At 46.4% G+C, this 10,574-nt stretch overlaps 1 pseudogene; it reads left to right on the top strand.

Moving 5' to 3' along the window:
• Window positions 1-3,214: 3,214 nt before the first annotated feature.
• On the top strand, window positions 3,215-3,630 carry LOC127696748 (placenta-specific gene 8 protein-like; annotated as a pseudogene).
• Window positions 3,631-10,574: the final 6,944 nt, after the last annotated feature.

Below are 10,574 nucleotides of genomic sequence, written 5' to 3'. Positions count from 1 at the left end.
ACGTTTGCCCTCAGGATTTATTTTTAAAGCCGCAGCCAGAACGTTTGTCTCCCTTCTAAAGACATTCCAGAGGCTTCCCACCTCACCCACAAGAAAATTCAGACTTTGCAGTGACCCCACAAGGTCCCCAGGTCTGCTGCAATGGGTTCCCATCAGCTGTATTCCCCGCCCCTGGCCCTTCACCCCACCCTCCTTGTCTAGATCAGCCTTCAGTGCTCCCTCCAGAGCCCCATTCCCTGAGTGTCCTCCGCCTCCTGGGTGTCTCTTATGTTTCTTTTTATTTATTTTTTTTTTTACTGATACATTACATCACTTTTTCCAACTGCTTTTCACTTTTCTCTGCTTTCCTCCAACACAGATTACACATTCTGAGAGAGTGAAAGCCCAGTCGTTCTGTTCTGGACTCAGTGCAGGGTCTGGAATGGGACAGACACCCATCAAAGCACTAAGGTGCTTTTGCTGAGCCAGAGGGTGTAGGAGTTTGGAGGGCTGGGAAACAAGAAGGAGAACCAGGGAGGGGGCAGGGACGTGGCTCAGGATCAAAGTGTTTGCTGTGCAAAGCATGAGAACCGGGGTTCAGCTCCTCAGAACCCAGGTCAATGCAGATGGGTATGGGGGCCTGTTTATGATCTTAGCGTTTGGGGAGGGGAGAAAGGAGCTTCAGAGAAAGCGTGCTAGCTAGACTGGCGGTCTCAGGGAGCTCTGGGATCAACTGTGAGACCTCAGTGAGTCAGGAGAACAATGGAGATGTCAATCTCTGGTGGGCACACACAGACACACACACACAGGCGCGCACGCGCGCGCACACACACACACAGGCACACACGCACACAAGCGCACACACACACACAGGCACACGCACGCACGCGCGCGCGCGCGCACACACACACACAGGCACACACACACAGTGATTAAGAACTAGCCCCAACCTGTGAGAGCACAGCACGGAGTAGGTGCTTCCGGGAGGCACAGGAATAGTCCTAAGAGCAGGAGAGCAATCGTGCAGTCAAATAGCTGGTTATACTGCCATCCCCATCTCTGAACGTGCTGCCGTACCTTATTTTCAGGTTTTCATATGGATGTATTTGCTAGAGCCAATTCAGATGTGACCATCCAAACCCACACACACTTCCTGCTCTCTTCTAAGTGGGAGGATTTCTTGCGGCCAGGTCTGGTCTTACAGCAAGTTTCCAGGATGTTGGAGTGACACCACCCACCCCTCTCCCACCCACACACCCTCAGAAGCCACCCCCCTCCCCACTCCCCTGGAGTTCAGGAGAACATAAAACTTATACAATTTACAATTCATTGACCTCTGCAAAACCGAGTCACGCCCCGAAAGAGAGCAGAGCACAAAAGCTTTCCCAAGCGGGATTCTTTGTTGACACTGGTCTCTGGTTACACCCCGGGCATGAAAAGGGAGGAAATTCTTCAAAGGCAGTGCTCCCCTACTTTTGTCTGTCTCTAGCAGGACCCCTTCCCCCAACTCTCTTCTCCCAGGAGGGAGGCACTGTCAGTTCAAAAGCCTCCGCAGAAGGAGGCACTTTCAGGTTACACCCTATATATAGCTAAAATACTTATAGGGCCTGTCTCGCGTTACTTGGCAAAGGTTTAAAGCCTTAAACAATTCCTGTCAAGTGTGCTGTGTTATGAGGCCCCTTTCCTGTCCAAAACCCTCCTTTGGCCCAGGCCCTGGGAGTCACCTTTCTCCTTCTGGCCACTCCTGGCTTGTCCTCTCTAAGCCTGCCTAACAGTTTCCCCCCCCCCCCAGAGCCCCCCCCCATCTGCCCTGGGTCGCAGGGCTAAGAAAGTTGCTGACTTCTTGATAATGAGGTCTTTCTGCAGACCCTGCAGAAAGGGAGGCTCCTGCTTTCCTGGGTCAGACTCAGAGAACAAATATAAGACATGAAGGGGGGCTGGTGAGATGGCTCAGCAGTTAAGAGCACTGACTGTTCTTCTGAAGGTCCTGAGTTCAAATCCCAGCAACCACATGGTGGCTCACAACCATCTGTAATGAGATCTGATGCCCTTTTCTGAAGACAGCTATAGTGTACTTACATATAACAATAAATAAAATCTTTAAAAAAAAAAAAGACATGAAGGAACAGCCCCTCTGGCCACCGATTGCCCTGAATAAACTCTATTCTATACCATGTCTGTGTGCGTGTGGTCCCTCAGGTGGTCTCTCTCTCTCTCTCTCTCTCTCTCTCTCTCTCTCTCTCTCTCTCGTTTTATGCCCCCTTCATTGAAACCCCAGGAACAAACCCATCAGTCTGCCCATCTTGCAGAGACTCTCTCCTTAATACAACTTTCCACACAGCTCGGCAAAGACAAGGAAGGGCACTGGGTCCCTGGGAACTGGAATTGTCAGACACTGTATAGGTGCTAAGAACTGAACCCTGGTCCTCCGGAAGAGCAGCCAGTGCTCATAACCACCAAAGCATTTTTTCCTTTCTTCCTTGTGATCCTTTTGCTATGTAGACCAGGCTAGCCTCAAACTTGTAACAGTCTTCCTTTCTCTGCCCCCAGACTGCTGGAATTGCAGGTATATGCCAACATGTCTTCATCAAATAACTCCACCGCAAATAACTTTCCTTCAGGAGCCATAGTTGCCTGGGGTGTGTGTACTGTGCAGGGGGCAGAACCCAGCAGTCAGGATTAAGAAGGCCAACCACCAGAGGCCTGCAGCACACATGCCGCAGGCAGTCTTGGCCCTGAACACCAGGATTTTTTAAGTTTGTATTACATTTTAGTTTTAGCTCGGGCCATGTGTGTTTGGGGACATGGTGGACGTATGATCAGAGAACAACTTGAGGGAGTGGTACTGTTCTTCCACTGTGTGGGTCCCCAGGACTGAACTCTAGTAGTGAAATTTCTGCCACAAGCACCTTCACACCCTGAGCCCTCTTGCTGGCCCGACCAGGCAATTTTCCTGGGTGTCGTGAGGGCTTCGTCCAGGAACTGAATGCCAGAGGAAAGCCGAAGAAGAGAAAACAATTATATTTTCCATGCCACAGAAAACCACCATCGTCCATCCGATGAAATAATTCTCTGTTAAAGTGAGGGCCACAGTGCACCAAAATGGCTACCAGTGAAAATGGGCCTCCACAGGGCTGATCGCCTCTCCCTTCCTCAGAGTCTCCATTTGTAGTAAGACCCAACCCCGAGACCAAACTCTTTGTACTACCTGATCTTTTGAGACCTTGTATTGAAGATGGCTCAGGCACCAATGGTCAATCGAGATTCAACCTGGATTTGTTCGTGCTCCCCAAAAATCCAACTGTCAGACCAGCCTGTGTGATTGCCTCAGTGACTGCAGAGTGTGCCTCTGTGGGACCCTTGGCTTCCCTCATCTTGGATGTCAAGTGGTGACTGACATGAATGGATGTTGTCTGTGTGGAACAACGGAGACTCTCTACCAAACCCGATACGGCATTCCTGGATCTAGCTGTGATGACTGCATGTCCTGTTCGCTCTGTGCGCCAGATCAAGAGAGACAGCAACAGCAGGAGAGCCTCGAGGGAGCGCTTCCCAACAAGCTGGGTGGCGAGATCTCTCGCTGAAGCCGCTGAACCCAGCACACACCCCTTCTGCCCGAGTCTTTCCAAATCTTTGGCAACTGAGATGTAATGGATGCATTTGATTACAGAATGGTGGAATCTTTCTGATTGGGCTTTTTAATTTATTTTAAATGGATGTCACTCTTTGACTTGGTTTTGCCTTGCTCCCATATCATCAAATGCTTATAATTTTTTTAACATTACATTTTAAATAGAAACCAAATAAAAGATTTTGTTAAGAAAAAAAAATGAGCCGGGCAGTGGCGGCGCACGCCTGTAATCCCAGCACTCTGGGAGGCAGAGGCAGGCAGATTTCTGAGTTCAAGGCCAGCCTGGTCTACAGAGTGAGTTCCAGGACAGCCAGGGCTACACAGAGAAACCCTATCACAAAAAAAAAAAACAAATCCAAAAAAAAAAAAAAAGAAAGAAAGAAAGAAAAGAAAAGAAAAGAAAAGAAAAGAAAAGAAAAAAATGAGGGAAACTGTGCTCCTGGGATTGGCACTTAAGTGCTTTTTCAAAGTGTGTGTGTGTGGGGGGGGGGGGGGGGATCCGCCTATCCTTTTGTTTGTCAAGGCACCAGAAAAGGAGGAAAACAGAATTCTGTTCTTTTCCATCTGAAATGCAAATTGCAGGCCCTGGGCTTCCCACCTCTCAAAAAGCCCTGGGAGAAAGGCTGACGCCAGCTCTGGGGGAAGAGCTACCGTTAAAGCGCTACCAACGCCATGGCAGAAACCGCAGCACCCCAAGACCGCACAGTGCATCTCAGCAGATGGACACTCTGCGGGTATCCTCACCCACAAGGCCTGGAGGTACCACAGTGCAGCCCACCATGAGAAGTTCTGGGGTGGGGACATGCCACAGACACACCAAATCTCAGCTGAAGGAACACAGTGTAAGATCGAAGTCCAGAGGTTACATGGGGGCTTCAGGTAGAAAAACAGAGTCGAGGCTGTTTTCTTCAGGAATTGATTTAAAGCTGAATGTTCGGAAATAGCATCTTACTTTCTTCCTGTGGAGAGCACCTTCTGGATAGAGATGGCTTTTCAGAGATGGCTTCTGTGTGTTGCCTAGTCTAATGGCAGCATACGCACAAAAACTAGAGTTATGTGAATGGAGGGAGCCTTAATTGAGGAAATGACGCCATCAGATCAGGCTGTGATTGATGGGAGAGCGCCCAGCCCATTGTGGGTGGTGCCAACCCTGGGCTGGTGGTCCTGGTTCTATAAGAAAGCAGGCTGGGCAAGCCCGTGGGGAATAAGTCAGTGAGCAGCACTCCTCCATGGCCTCTGCATCAGCTCCCGCCTCCAGGTTCCTGCCCTGTGTGAGTTCCTGTCTTGACTTCTTTTGGTGGCCAGCAATATGGAACTACAAACTGGATCACCCCTTCCCCCACCCCCTAGGTGCTTTTTGGTTACAGTGTTTCATTGCAGCAATAGAAACCCTAACTAACTAAGACAACTTTCTTCTGTGTATAGTAATTTAGCTCTCCGAATAGATCTGAGTCAATCACATTGTCATCAAAATAAAAACAGATTTATTTGGGTTAAGGAATATTTTCAGAAATTTGTATGTGACACATGGGGTGCCCAGAAATACTCTAACGCTAAAACAACACTGTTTTACCATCTGAAATCGCATCAGTTTTATCTATTTTAATCTGTACTGGTGAGATAAAATGAAGATGGGAAATGAATTAATAAACCTTTAAGCCTCTACAAGACATATAGACCCTCCTGGGATCTCTTACAAACACCTCTAATCCTCGCAACAGCACCATGAACACAGAATTAATATTTCTATTTTACGGAGATAGACCCAAGCTCAGAGAGGCTATATAAGGTTCCCAAGATCACACAGCTAATAAATGGCAGAGACAAGATCCAAACTGTTATTTATAGGATCCTCTTTTTTTTTTTTTTTTTTTTTTTTGCCACATTCAGGGAGCCCTGTATATTTCACAAACTAAATTATCACAGAGAACACAATGTAACACTGGGTATTGACTGAAACCTTGTCAAAGTGAAGTAAGGCCAGACAAACCTGGAGGTGCATACCTATAATCCCAACTACTCGGAAGATCAATGGCTCAAGGATAGCCTGGGCCCAGGCCAGCCTGGGTAGCCAGAATGGTTTCAGTGAGAAATGCTCCCCCACAGTCCCAGACATTTGAACACTTGGTTTCCAATTGATTGATTTAGGAGACAGCCCTGTTGGAGGAGGTAAGTCATTGAAGGTAGACTTTGAGAATTTAAAGACTCATGCCATTTCCTATTTTCTCTCAGCTTTATGCTTGCAGCTTCCTGCCCCTGACACCATGTCCTTGGCTCAGCCATGGGTCAGCTCTAAATGTTGTGATCATAAAAAGAGAAAAAGGTTAGAGAATGTGGTATACGGCGGTGTGGGGGGCCAGCAGAGTATAGAATAGAGTTTATTCAGGGCATGGGATGGGAGTTAAAGGGCTAGTAGAGGCAGAGAGAGGGAGAGAGCAGAGAAGCAGAGGCCGCCCATGACCACATGGAGAGAGGGGGGAAGGGAGGAGAGCCCAAGAGGGGCAAGAGAGAAGCTGAGAGTGAGAGGTGGGAGTAAGAGAGTAAGAGAGAGAGGAGGGGTGAGCAGCCCCCTTTATAGTAGGCCAGGCCTACCTTGCTGTTGCCAGGTAACGGTGGGGCGGGGCATACCTAGCTGTTGCTAGGTAATTGTGGGGTGGACCTTAGAATCCTAACCTCTAGAAGAGGAGTACACTGAATAACCTTTTCTTCCATAAGTTGATTTGATTACAGTGTTTTACCACAGCAGTAGAAAGTAACTAATACCAAAGTTGGTAACAGAGAGTGGGTTATTTCTGTGACAACCCAACCACATGTTTTCTTTAGGAGGAACATAGAAGGCTTTCTGCGCTGGCTAACTGTGTCATCTTGACACAAGGTAAAGTTATTTGGGGAGAGGGAATCTCAATGAGAAAATGCCCCTACCAGATTACCTTGTGGGCAAGCCCACGGTGTAATTTCTTGGTTGGTGGCTGGTGTGGGAGGGCCCACTGTAGGCAGTGTCGTCACCCTGTGATGGTGGTCTTGGGTGCTTTAAGAAAGCAAGCTGTGTAAACCATGGGGAGCTCGCTAGTAAGCAGCATCCCTCCATGGCTTCTGCACCAGCTCTTGCCTCCATGTTGTCTCTCTACTTGAGCTCCTGTCCTGAGTTCCTTCAGTGACGGAGTATCTGGAAATGTAAGTGAAAGAACCCTTTTCCTCTCCAAATTGATTTTCAGTCATGGTGTTCTATTGCAGCAAAAGAAACCCTAACTAAGACACTTTGGAACTTTGAACTAGAAAGACCAGTCAGGCACTGTAAACAGAGCCTAATAAGCCATCATAGCAGGATCTTGAAAGACAATAGCGCTGAGAGCTACACAGTCTGTGCAGGGCCAGCTCAAAAGGTTTCATAGGAGAATGCTATCAGCCACACAGATAGAGACCGTTCTTGTGAAATTTTGGCAAAGAATACAGATTCCTTCTGTCCATGTCCTAAGAATGTCTGAGGCTAAATTTAAAAGCCGTCTAACCTGTTTAGCGGAGGAGATTTTAAGAAAGCCGAGTACTGACTATGTCATGTGGTTATTAGTAACCACTGCTTGTACAGGTCTATAATGAGAAGTAGCAAACGAAGAAGAAAAAATAGAATATGTGCTATTTGGAAAGGAAGAGGACACTGACATGCTTAATGTTACAGCTGAGATTTGTTCTAGACAAGAGGCTGCAGCTGTTAAGATTGCTCTCATTAGGTAAAGACCAAATCTTGTAGTAGAATAAAGAAAAGGTTGCCCTCAGGGCAAATCCCCACTCACCTAACCGGCTCCCTTGGGAAAGAAAAGGCCCTGAGAAGTTATCTGTTCCTAGAAGGGAACAACAAACAAAAATTGCCGCAAATGTGACTTAAGGGGACCAGGGTCCATCCCAGCCTGGCTGTTGAACGTGGCACTGTCAACCTTGTGGGAAGGATGGATGTACACCCAAATAAACAGGTAGTGGACTCTTCATCCATGGTTCTGGCAGCTCCCGAGGCCAGATAATGGGGTTTCTGCATGGAAAGAGACACAGTGAGTTCACTTGTTGAAATGAAGCCTGGTTGAAGGGAAGCCCCCACGATGTTGGCAATGCCAGAGCTTTGGGATCTCTGCTGAGGAGAGCCGTGCACAGGAGTGGAAATGGCCTAAGAGAGTGAACCTCGTTACAGCCGGCAACACTGGAAGTGCGCTTCAGGCAGAGTCTCTCAGCCTGTTGACACCAGACATGGAGTTACAGGACTTGTTGGCCTTCGGTCTTTCTTTGATCCAACATTCGTTCACTATGCTCCGAGTCCTCCTTTTTGGAATGCTAATATATATATTCTATGCCATTGTATCTTTGGAAGCATGCAATTTGTGTTTGTTAGTTTGCTTTTGACAGGGGGTTATAGATAAGTGATTGCCTTTTCTCAGAAGAGACTTTGAACCTTGAGTTTTCAAACAGTGTTGCATCCTACAAGGCTATAGGGAGTGTTAAAGTTGGACTAAATGTGTTTTGCATGTTTCATACGTGTACACAACTGTGAAGGCCAGGAAGTGAATGTGATGTTTTGAATGAGAAATGACCACCTTTAGTCCCAGGATTTAAATACTTGGTTCTTAACTGATGGCATTGTTTGGGAGTTTTAGGAGATGTGGCATTCTTAGAGAAAGGGTGTTACTCGAGGTGGGTTTTCAGAGTTTAGAGACGCATGCTATTTTGAGTTCATTTTCTGTGCTTAGTCTTGTGGTTCAAGAGGTTCATCCTCAGGTCTCAATCCTACCTTTACTTGGCCATCACCGAATCTAACCCTCTGGAACTGTAAGCTCTAGTAAACTGTCCTTTCTAGAGTGACAGTTCTCAACCTGTGGGTCATGACCCGCAGGAGAGATCACATAACAGACATCCTGCCTATCAGATATTATAATCCATAACAGTAGCGAAATTACAGTTATGAAGTAGCAGCAAAAATAATTTAGTAGGAACAACAATAGAAACATAATTTACCAAGACCCCGTCTCAAATTAAAAGAGAAAAGGAAAACAAGAGAGAAAAAGAAGGGGGAAGTAGCGCCGAGGTAGGGAGGGCACCTCACACTTACAAGACTGCACGACAAAGGAGCAAACAACAACATAGTCTACGGTCGGATTTTAGTATTTATTATTAGGAAATAGTTGCTGGTCTGGGTGATGATGGTGCACTTCTCTAATCCCAGTGCTCGCAGGCATATCTCTGTGAGTTGGAGGTCTGCCTGGTCTACAGAGTGAGTTCCAGGATAGCCAGAGCTACACAAAGAAACTCTGTCTCAAGGGAGAAAAAAAGGAAGAAAGAAAATAATTGTTGGAGCAATTATTTATGTATTTTTTGATGTGTCAAAGTTAAACAGAATTTAACATTGAATAAGCAATAGTTTTTAATGATCTGTTCTTATTCTTAACTAATGTGTGTGTGTGTGTATGTGTATATGTGTATGTATGTGGGCGCGCGCGTCTGTGTGTGGATTTGTACACATTGGTATAGGTACCCTAGCAAGTCAAAAGAGGGCGCCAGATCGCCTAGACTTGGATTGTGAGCCATCCTGTGTGGATGCTGGGAATAGAACTGGGGACGTCTGCGAGAGCGAGTACCATTAGCCATGAGTTGCCTTTCCAGCACCATGAATCAGCAGTACTTTTAAAGTATTGTCTGCTCTAACAAAACACATTTTAGATTTTTTTCCATTTTCTTCTGCATAGCAAACTTTGGGAATTACAAGTGACAAAGAAATTCTGTCTCCGAAACTTCTCTACACCTCCAGATTTCTTTTTTTTTTCTTTCTTTCTTTTTCTTTTTTTTTTTTTTGCATTTGATTTTTTTGAGACAGGGTTTCTCTGTATAGCCCTGGCTGTCCTGGAGCTCACTCTGTAGACCAGGCTGGCCTCGAACTCAGAAATCCACCTGCCTCTGCCTCCTAGAGTGCTGGGATTACAGGCGTGCGCCACCACCGCCTGGCCTCACCTCCAGATTTCTTTTACTGTTGCTAGTGGTTCCCAAAACGTGTTAATAAAGAGCCTGAGAAATGTCTAAAGTGAAAATTCAGCTTTGAAAACCACCTAATGGCATCAGAGGAAAGCAGGCCCTGGGGAATGCATTCTAAAAAGCAGTGTCACTACTGTATCAAAACTTCAGAAGAGTTATGACTGTTAGAAAGGAAATGCGTCTGGCAGGAAGGAAGTGTTCATTGGCTTCCTGGTGAACTTACTCAGTTTGCCCTTAGCCAGGATCTGGAGAAAAGGAAAGAAAACCAACAGACATTTTTCCTTCTTGTTCATTTGTCTGGGAAGTCGCCCTCAGCTCTTCTGAGCAAGCTCAGAAAATTGGATTCGTAAATGGCTAACCTACCAACCTTGCCCAGGGCTCTGGTGCAAGCGTGGATTTACTACTCTTGAGTCCCTGAAATTGAGGCCTAATTCTATTGTTCACCTTCTGATCCTGTAAAGTGTGCATTAGCCTGTGGGTGTGTCGGGGTATATTTGTTGAAATGAATGTGTCCTTTAGTTAGGGCATCCAGTGGTTCACAATGAGAATGCTTTAGAATAAGCTTAATAGAATATTAAAACGAGGGAGGTGGAGCTATAAGACTTCAGAAGGTTCCCAGAGTGCCCTCCTAATAAACCGAAGCTATTAACTTCTGTAGCCATTTATGCAGGAATTTCACCAAGCCCAAAGTAACAACTTTAGCCCAACACCCCTTTCCCTCTGATAGAGTAAAACAAGAGTCCCTAGATTCCCGTTCTAAATAGTATATGCCTCCTTGTAGCTTTCTCTTAGGGATGAACATTTTCTATTTAAAAAAAAAATACTGTGGCTGAACACTTTACAGGGCAGTTAAACTGTAGCCATATATCTGGCTCTAATTCTCTCCCTGGGTGAGGCCCGGCTGGCACAGGGTGTACACTCAAAGTCTGTTTGACCTTAAATGCCCTGCTTTGAG

The sequence above is a fragment of the Apodemus sylvaticus genome, chromosome 11 (genome assembly GCF_947179515.1).
Source record: "Apodemus sylvaticus chromosome 11, mApoSyl1.1, whole genome shotgun sequence".
Taxonomy (NCBI): Eukaryota; Metazoa; Chordata; class Mammalia; order Rodentia; family Muridae; genus Apodemus; species Apodemus sylvaticus.
This window is presented reverse-complemented; position numbering and strand designations above follow the sequence as displayed.